Source organism: Penaeus vannamei, chromosome 28 (genome assembly GCF_042767895.1).
Source record: "Penaeus vannamei isolate JL-2024 chromosome 28, ASM4276789v1, whole genome shotgun sequence".
NCBI classification, from domain to species: Eukaryota; Metazoa; Arthropoda; class Malacostraca; order Decapoda; family Penaeidae; genus Penaeus; species Penaeus vannamei.
Genome location: NC_091576.1, coordinates 2222195 through 2232194, shown reverse-complemented (window position 1 = coordinate 2232194; position 10000 = coordinate 2222195). Strand labels below are relative to the sequence as shown.

The 10000-nt window shown below is 38.3% G+C and overlaps 1 protein-coding gene across 2 annotated transcripts in view; it reads left to right on the top strand.

Moving 5' to 3' along the window:
* AstC (Allatostatin C) overlaps positions 1–10000 on the top strand; it is a 34271-nt gene that overhangs the window by 10458 nt on the left and 13813 nt on the right. The gene's annotated exons all lie outside the window — the stretch shown is intronic.

Below are 10000 nucleotides of genomic sequence, written 5' to 3'. Positions count from 1 at the left end.
TTCGATAATCTACATGGCCCATAAATTCGGCAGCAACAGCATGAACCTTTACCAAGCGATTGTTGAAACGACAGTGAGAGAAAAAAAATGTTGCAATATTTTTTTCCCTAAGCTTAACATTCATTACGGTGTGCAATAATGAATGTTGCATGCAGGCTGGTGTGTCTGATGGTTAGAATATCAAATAATTTGCCGGGATAAAAAGGTCATACTGTATACATAAGCCTGTTACATCAAAAGGCTTTTGCTCTCTCATATATAAATGTTTTAGAAACTATCTGAAAGTATTGCTTTTATGTAATTATTATTTTGTTTGTTGCGGTACGTGCAATTGACATAATTTTTCGAGTGCATATATCTTTGCTTCCATCCTGGGAGGTCCAGGTTTCCCTTTTTATGACACTAGGTAATCTCTTTTCATACAACACTAGTCCAATTGACCTTTGGCGATGTATATTTCAAGATCAACATTCTTGCAATTGGGTCCTTCCTCAACATCAGTATTTCCGGGTATTTTGAAAACACCAGGTCTTTTGTGCGAATGGTATAAGTGAATAGACTGTAATGAGTATCTATGGATGTCTTATGAATATACTGACTCTTTATATGAGCATACTACTTATGAACATCCCATGAATACAATGAGTATGATTATGGATATACGAGTCTAAATGCCCCATTAGTATACCGTAAATGAATACCTCATCAGTACTCTGCCTACAAACACTTCGTCAGGAAAGGCAGATACCCCGTCGCCTCACGTGACCGCAGACTCCTCAGTCCAGACCCATTAGTAACGCTCGTCTTCCATGTCTTCCGATTCCACTTAAGCGACGTCATTGGAAGCATAAGTTTAGCAGACTGTCTTTGTTTGATTCGGGTTTGTGTAATAGTATAATTAGTGTGATATATATGTGTATGCGTGTGCGTGCGTGCGTGCGTGTGTGTGTGTGTGTGTGTGTGTGTGTGTGCAATAACTGAAGTATTCTCAGTCGTTTAGGTGGCATTCCAATTTTTTAATGTTGCTTAAATTTAACTATCGAGAAGGTTTAGTGAAAAGCCAACACGGTCACGAACAGTACCTCCGGAACAGACCACCAAGTCCCTGTACCGCAAAAGTGGTTTTACTTAATTCAGAACTCGATTCGATATACTTATCATGTCTCACGTGACTTTATACAAACTTTCTAATCAAGAATAATTTTCTCAGTAATACTCTCCCAACTTAAAGACAGTGACCGGGAACTCTACGGACGCCCTGGCTGTCAATACCACAAGACAGCTTCATAAGCAATGAGACAGATACCGAGGAACTTATTCTATTCAACCGCAGATATTAGCACAACAATGTTCACAGTCGCTCGTCTAAGTTCAGATGAGTATTCTGATAGTTCGTGAAGTTGTGTTTGCCGTATACGGTTGCTGGTTAAGTGAGGTAGGGTTATCATTTACACGTATTTATATATATATATATATATATATATATATATATATATATATATATATATATATATATATATATATATATATATATATATATATATATATATATATATATATATATATATATATATATATATATATATATATATATATATATATATATATATATATATATATCTGTTTATCCGTCTGTTATCTACCTATCTAACTATATGTGTTATAGGAAGGTAAATAGCCCTAGACATAGCCTTACACATAGCCAGGCAAACCGGTGCATAATAAACAAATAAACAGACTAACAGAAAAGACACATCAACTACAACACAAGCCAACAGAAAAGACACAATCAACCTACAACACAAGCAGCGTTCCCATAGAGGCCATTGCCAGGGCGGTCGACCCGAAGACCCGGGCGCGGCGCTCGACGAGACCCGCCCGGCAGACGAAGGGGCGCGGTAGGAGGACGAGAACTTCGGAGATAAACAAGGAAGGCGTAAACTAAAATCGATTCTTTAATCAGTTCTTGCTTCGCTTGAGGGCGTCTATTGCTGCTGCCTCCCGAGAAGACTTATATTTCTATTTTATTCTTGAAATATATAAATGGAATAGTAATGACTAAAAACAAAAAAACTATACTCTAAAGCTCTTGAATTAATTTGCATATCAAATAAATAAACAAATAGCATTTTCCTGTTATATAATACGAAAGACCAAGCCGGCCATGTATCAGGTGGTCTTTTCTTGGCATCTGTATAAACAATGCTAATTAAGCTGAAGAATATCAATTCAAAACGTAAAAAATAAGACTGCTAGAGAAAAAAATATCCCTAATGAATTATTTAGGGACTTTCCACCAGTCTCGAATTAGTTTACTCCACAAATAAGAGAATCCCAAAGGTATCAGTGCCTTGGCTGTGGAATGTTTAAAACCCAAGCGTGTAAGGAGACACTTTTTATCATTTTCCTCCCCGGGAAGGAAACAAATATCCTCAAAAAGAAAAAGAAAAAAGAAAAAAGAAAAAAAAAAAATCTCATATTACGATCACCTTCAATAAAGGGCAAGCTCGACAACCTGACGCCTATGAAATTCTACTCCTAAGCAAATAAAGATCTTCTCCAACCTCTTTTTTCCAACCAAATGACGTATTTCAGGCTACCACAGAAGACCCAGGAGTGAATAAAGTGTGGCACTTCACTCGCCCGCAACTAACCAGGTTTTAGCCACAGCAACTGGACTAGTGTTCTCGAGACGACCAAACTAAAAAGGTTCTGATCTGCAAAGTCGTGTTCGAAAGCTCTTGTCGGAATACATAAACACAAGAGAGTGACATACTGTAACTGAATAACGCAGATTGTGCACTATCATTCTATTCTACGATTTAAGTAGGTTTTCGTAATAATGAAAAACGTTGGTAAAGTTTGTGCGGCATCCATTGCTGGAATCCAAGGAAGATATTCCATATTTGTGAACATTCGGTTTAGCAGTTGATAGTTATTCGGCCGGTTTGTTGGAATATGCGTAATAAATATGCGTAAATACAGATATGCATATACACAGAAATAAAGGCATATATGTCTGTATATCTGATAGATATACATTTCTCTATTTGCCCGGTTGATATGCCTGTCTAGACTGATAAATATGCATTTATTTCTTTTATTTATACATGCCAAGTATACGAATATTCTTTGGGTCGGGCCTCGCACAGTTTTTAACAAACTATCCGAAAATCTAGATCCTAAAACTTTGGGAAATTCGCCGCGAAAGACAATAATGCGTCAAAGTCCAAAAGACACGAGACTGCCTCAGCTCAGCGCCCCCCCACTCCCCGCCGCGCCAAAAAAGCGATCTGTAATCACTCTGCGTTACGGTCTGGGGATCCACCGCTGGTTCCCCTCCGTCAGCAGCAACTCCCCAACAAACTCGAGCAACTGCACCGCCGAGAGCACTGACGGAGGGGCTGATATTGAGAGCGCGGTGGAAGATTGACGTAAGGAGACGCGTGCTATTAAAAGCTGCCACCGTGAGGCGTCGGCCGTGGGAACAAACGCGCCATCATCTGCAATCAGGTAATTGTACGTTAATGAACTGATTCTCTATGCTCCCTTGCCTCTCCTATTCACCTTCGTGCGCCAATTATCAGCCCGCGCTTCTTCCTCGCTACAAGCCTGTACTTAACTGCTTCCTCGCGAGCGGCCACGAGTCACGTGACCTTTGAATTCGGCCTAACGTGCCTCATTATCATCTATTTTGTCTCGTCTTCTTTTCCTCTTCTTTGACCTTGCTTTCCTTTTAGGATCATCATTATTTTTTCTAAACCCTCCGTCTCGATCTCTTTTCTTTGTGTCCTCCACTTACTCCTCATCGTGTTTCTCTCCAGACCTATGCTCTATTTACGCAATAATTGATACGCTCTCTCCCTCTCTCTCTCTTTCTTTCTCTTTCTCTCTCTCTCTCTCTCTCTCTCTCTCTCTCTCTCTCTCTCTCTCTCTCTCTCTCTCTCTCTCTCTCTCTCTCTCTCTCTCTCTCTCTCTCTCTCTCTCTCTCTCTCTCTCTCTCTCTCTCTCTCTCTCTCTCTCTCTCTCTCTCTCTCTCTCTCTCTCTCTCTCTCTCTCTCTCTCTCTCTCTCTCTCTCTCTATATATATATATATATATATATATATATATATATATATATATATGAATATATATATGAATATATATATGAATATATATATATGTATATATATATATATATATATATATATATATATATATATATATATATATATATATATATATATATTATATCTACGTGCACACACACACACATATATATGTATATGTATATGTATATAATATATATACATATGCATACATACATAAATATATAAATATATATGTACATTATATATAAATATACATATATATGCATACATACATACATACATATATATACACACACACACACACACACACACACACACACACACACACACACACACACACACACACACATATATATATATATATATATATATATATATATATATATATATATATATAGAGAGAGAGAGAGAGAGAGAGAGAGAGAGAGAGAGATAAGTAGATATGCAAATTCGCAAGGCACTTCCTCGGACACTTCTCCAATGCCATTCGCCAGTTTTTTTTTTTCCCTCTCTATCCCTTATTCTGAATTCCTGTTCCCTTCGCCTCCCACCTGTTCTTCACAGCTCCCCCCCCCCCTCCCCCCCCTTGCCCCCAAAGTCCTCCTTCCGTAACAAGTGACACACAACCCCTCTACCCCCCCCACCACCCCCCAAGCTGCGTATCCTGTGACTGCTCCCCCGCTAATGCCTCTCGCCCTTAACAAGGTGGTTCTCCAAATGACTGAACGACCTCCCCCACCCCACCTCGGCCGGTCACGTGATCCAGAGACCATCATTAGCCCGAGAAAAGGAGATCTTTCGAGAACTTTTTGGCCGGGGTTCTGCGTCGTGCTATCCAGGCCTCACTTAACACGATCTGTTCAGAAGCTCGAGAAAAAAAGACCCATTTGTTTTTTAAATTACTTTAGGCCTGAGAAGACTGAACAGGTGGGGCTACGAAGTCCAGTTCACGTTTAAATTTTAAACTGAACTTTTTTTTTCTTCTCACCTGCGGTTTCATAAGTTTCTCGGATCATTTTTTTGTCTGAGGTGAATTATATGCTCAAACATGGTGACTGGAGGGTCAGGCTTTTATGTCTCATATAACAGCAATATCCTTATACAAGGCTATATATATATATGCACACACACACACACACATACTCGTATACATAGTATATATATATACATATATTCATGTCTATGTGTGTGTGTGTGTGTCCGTGTGTATACATATGCGTATGTTTGTGTACATATATGTATACATATGCCTATACATATACCTAATATACATAAATATTTCTATAAATGCATATATAGGAGAAAAAAGACATATACATACATACATACATATATATACATACATACATATATATACATACATACATATATATATATACATATATATGATATATATATACATATGTATAAATATATATATAAATGTGTGCGTGTGATATATATATATATATATATATATATATATATATATATATATGAGAGAAAAATACATATATATACACATACCTATATATACATACATACATATATATATATATATATATATATATATATATATATATATATATATATATATATATATATTAGTATGTGTTTATGCATACACATCAATATTCCCTTTTAGTGCAGGATTTACTGCTTAGATTAATGGAAGGCACGCCCCGGCAATCAAAAACAACAATAACAGCTTCGCAAAATTAATTTCGCACATTATCGCCCGCTGATTGACGATTTGATCCGCAATGGCCATCCGTGTTCCGGCCATCACGGAAACGCCGCTGATTATGGCCTCGTTTGACTCGGGGAAGCTCGGCTCGGCGGCTCGGGACGGGGATTCGGGGAAGGGCTGGCCGACCCCGACGACGAGCCGACCCCGACGACGAGCCGACCCCGTCGGCTCGTCGTCGGCGCTGGAGAATGGGCGGTATTGAGGGCTTGCTTCGTCACTATCGTCGGCTTTACGATCTTTGTTATTGTTATTTATCATTATCATTAGTTGTGGTCATTATCATCGCTATTATCATCATGATTAGTATCATTAATCATTATCATTACCATGATCGTTATCATGTATCATTATGATTATCATTAGGCAGGAGTATCAACATCATTATTGCCATCATTATCATCTTTGTTAGTATAATTTTCATTATCAATGTTATTATAATTCTTATCATTACCATTATTATTATTGTTCATATTATCATCATGATCATTACTTTGATCATTTTTACTTTTATTATCATTCACAGTAGGACTGCTATCATCATTATTATTAATAGTCTGTTATTATTATTGTTTTTACTATTATGACCATTATAGAGCGTAATAAAAAAAATGGTAACGTGTAATACCCAACACAGGTCACTCTTGTGTGACTCTCAGGCGGTCAGACATGATCCCTTATTCATCCTGAAAAGAAAAGAAAAGAAAACAAAAAAACACTGACTGACCACAGAAGAGCACTGCCATCATGCCTTTAATAAGCAAGACCCTTCGCACGAACCGATATCCCAGCGAGCTCCTCCCACGCCCACCTGCTAACCCCGAAGCCGCAGCACGAGGAGAGCCAGTCAGCCAGCTAATTATCCAAAAGGTCTGTTTCCCCGCAAGCAAAAAGCCTCTCACTCCGCCCCCCTGGCTTGATTTTAATATGTATGGCAAGTGTGGGATAGGCATAGAAATACCAAAACATGAAAAGGAATAATAAAACTATATTGGGATAGGCATATACAATGAATACAGGACAAGAAAGGATACAAAAAATGGATTCGTGAAGGGAAAACGAAGAGAAAAACAAAGGAAAAACAAAGCTAAAGCGTGGAACAAAAAGTAAGTTCCATACAAGTAGCTTTGCGTACAACAGGAGCAGTGTGGATGGAGGTGCAAAGACGGGCGAGAGAGACGTGATCTGCGTCTGGGAAGAGGCGCTCCAAGCCGAGTCTTCGGGTTGGACGCCTAAAGCCAGAGGGAAAGTCATTACGGCTTTTACTTCTTCTCCATTGGCTCCATCTGTATCGACATTGCTGCTGTTGCTACTTTTGTTTTCACAATCCTCAACATTGATAGCATAATTCTACGCACATAAATTTATTTATACAAAAATACATACACATGCATACGTACATCCATGTTTCCATACATACATACATACATATATACATATGTATGTATGTGTGTGTGTGTGTGTGTGTGCGTGTGGGTATTTAAGTGTGTAAGAAATGTCATGGCAAAGTTGAGGCTTGTAAAAATGCATCTTCATCGTCAACTATATTTGTTAAATATGCAAATTAGGTGAACCAACTCCTCAGTGATTAACCGAAAAGATAACAAAGCCCAGCAGAGAGTTTCAAGAACCGGTAGAAAAAATATCCTCAGATTTTTTTCTAATATGAACACCTAACCTTAGATGCGGTACTTTTGCTGAACATTACAGGATTCTTCGTGAACATTCTGGAGGTGCAAGGTTCTCTTCTAAGACCCCAAGATTACAGTACAGACTAGGGAGAAAGTTCAGCTATGTTACGTTATACCCATAGTGTTTATCTCTCTCTCTCTCTCTCTCTCTCTGTATATATATATATATATATATATATATATATATATATATATATATATATATATATATATATATATATATATATATGTGTGTGTGTGTGTGTGTGTGTGTGTGTGTGTGTGTGTGTGTGTGTGTGTGCGTGCGTGTGTGTGTGAGTGTGTATAGAGACACACACATACTTACATATATGTACGCAAAGCGTTTTTCAATGTTTGTCAGACAATAAAATTAAATCCAACCCCATTACACCTAAATGGCAAAAGTAATACAACCACTAATTAAATCTCTAAATAAGTGTTATTTTTTTTCTGAGGAAACTCATCCATAGCAACGCATGTAGTAAATAAGCAGTTATTCCTTCGTTACACGACGCCATTTTCATTATAAAATAGATGGGTATACCAGTCATTAGTTACATAGTCATTTTGTCAATACGTATTAGAGGTGTGATCGGCGAATTAGAACGACCAAGCGAGCCATTATGTAAACCCGGAATTTCGTGCCTTTAAACGAAGCGTTATTTCCTTTTCGTTGTCAAATAGATTTGCATGTAATTAACTCCCAAAGTCGGCGTTTCTCCCAGTCTCGTCGACAGAAGAGGAGCTGGGCGGAGACCTTCCCCTGGCGGGTTTGTGATGCTAATGGTCGGTCCAGTGGGAGGCGGTTGGCGAGGTGACGCCGAACGCCAACGGTAATTTTGAAAATTCGCTCCGTGTGGCGGGAATTTCAATATTTTGTTTGTGTTCTTGCCTTAACTATGGACGTAATATTACTGATTTTTTCCATTTAAATGATCAGATAGTTAGACCATCGAATCGATTGATGTTTTACCGAAAGTGCAAACGATTCTACTGTCAATATTGTAATTCCATTCTTAAACTAACTATGGTCGGTTCGTCATATACTGACAACCTACGATTTTTATTACAAATTATAATGATGATAATAGCTGATGAGTTCGACTTCCAACTCACAAAGCAGCTAAGTTACTCGTGAATAAACAAGGCCCGACACCGCTACCTGCAGGCGAATCTATAACTGAAAGCCTTGTGATCCATTTGCAAGACCTGCCAGGATATTCTGACCTGATAATCCCTGGTGACGGATCTGCAACCACACAACTGTTTGGAAACAATCGTGTAGAAAACACCACTGACTAATATTTTTACCAATCAATTACGGTTTAGAACTGTTGATATACTTGGTAGAAATAGGGGAAAAATAGGCCCATTATCATGCCTTCCAATCACAACTTTAAGGTCTGCTCTACTGCCAAGACTTTTGAAAAAAAGATCTATTGAATATCTGGAAATAGCAAACCATACACCTCTGGTAACAAGAACATTCAGGGGAAACATGAAAAGAATATGGAGCACTTTTTTGTGTTGCCGATCTTCAGAGGCGGGTAAACACAGGACCCAAAAGACGCCCTTTTTGCGACATATCAGGGACAAAGGGAAGGACGAGGCCAGGATGAATCAGAGGGGAAAAGCGAGGTCACGAAGGGGGGGGGGGGAAGCGAGCCGTAAGGAAATAGACACGACTGTTTCGCCCCTTTGCCGCGTAAGGACAGAGGGAATAGTCAAAGCCCAAAGAGATTCGTAAGGAGAAAACAAGACCGTTAGGGGAATAAAGGCATGTTGTAAGGGAATAAATTGGGATCCTTTGCTCTTACCAAGAACTGACCTTTCGTTGCTTTTGGTCACCGTCATATCATTATATACCTTTTGTGCAGGGTTCATGGTGAACAAATTGTAGGCAAAACAACGAATGTACAGAGGAGCTTTTCGGTCTAGAGCGAAAAAAGGCGTATTATTTCCCTCTTCGTTGCTTCATTTACATTATACACCCTGCGTGCATCTCATAGCTCACTGAAACATATAAGATGCGACTGTTATATGAATTACTTAGATTTGTTCTAAGGGAAAAAGACCAGAGATTGAAAGTTCGTTCCCAGACCAGCAAATTTAAAACGCATGTGTCTTGAAGAAAGAAAGAAAAAAGCAATCGGTGCTGATACTGAGAGCCTTTATTATCGTCCATAATAAGCGCCATTATGTACTCCCTAAAAAGTCCGTAATTGGGTTTCAGTTTCAGATATTTTTTTCTTATTTGTTTACCAGGTAATTATTATTCATGTCTTTTTATATATATATTTTTAGAAACACCGTTCCCAAAGATACATTTTCTATCCACTGTTATGATTATTATTTAAGCAATTTCATTTTTTTTTATTCTCAATGAGCGGAATCCTCTCGCTGATCAGAACGGATAAACCATTTATTTATTAATGAATAAATGAAGAATAATAAATGAGTCAATAAACGATGGGTTGGAAACGAATCACT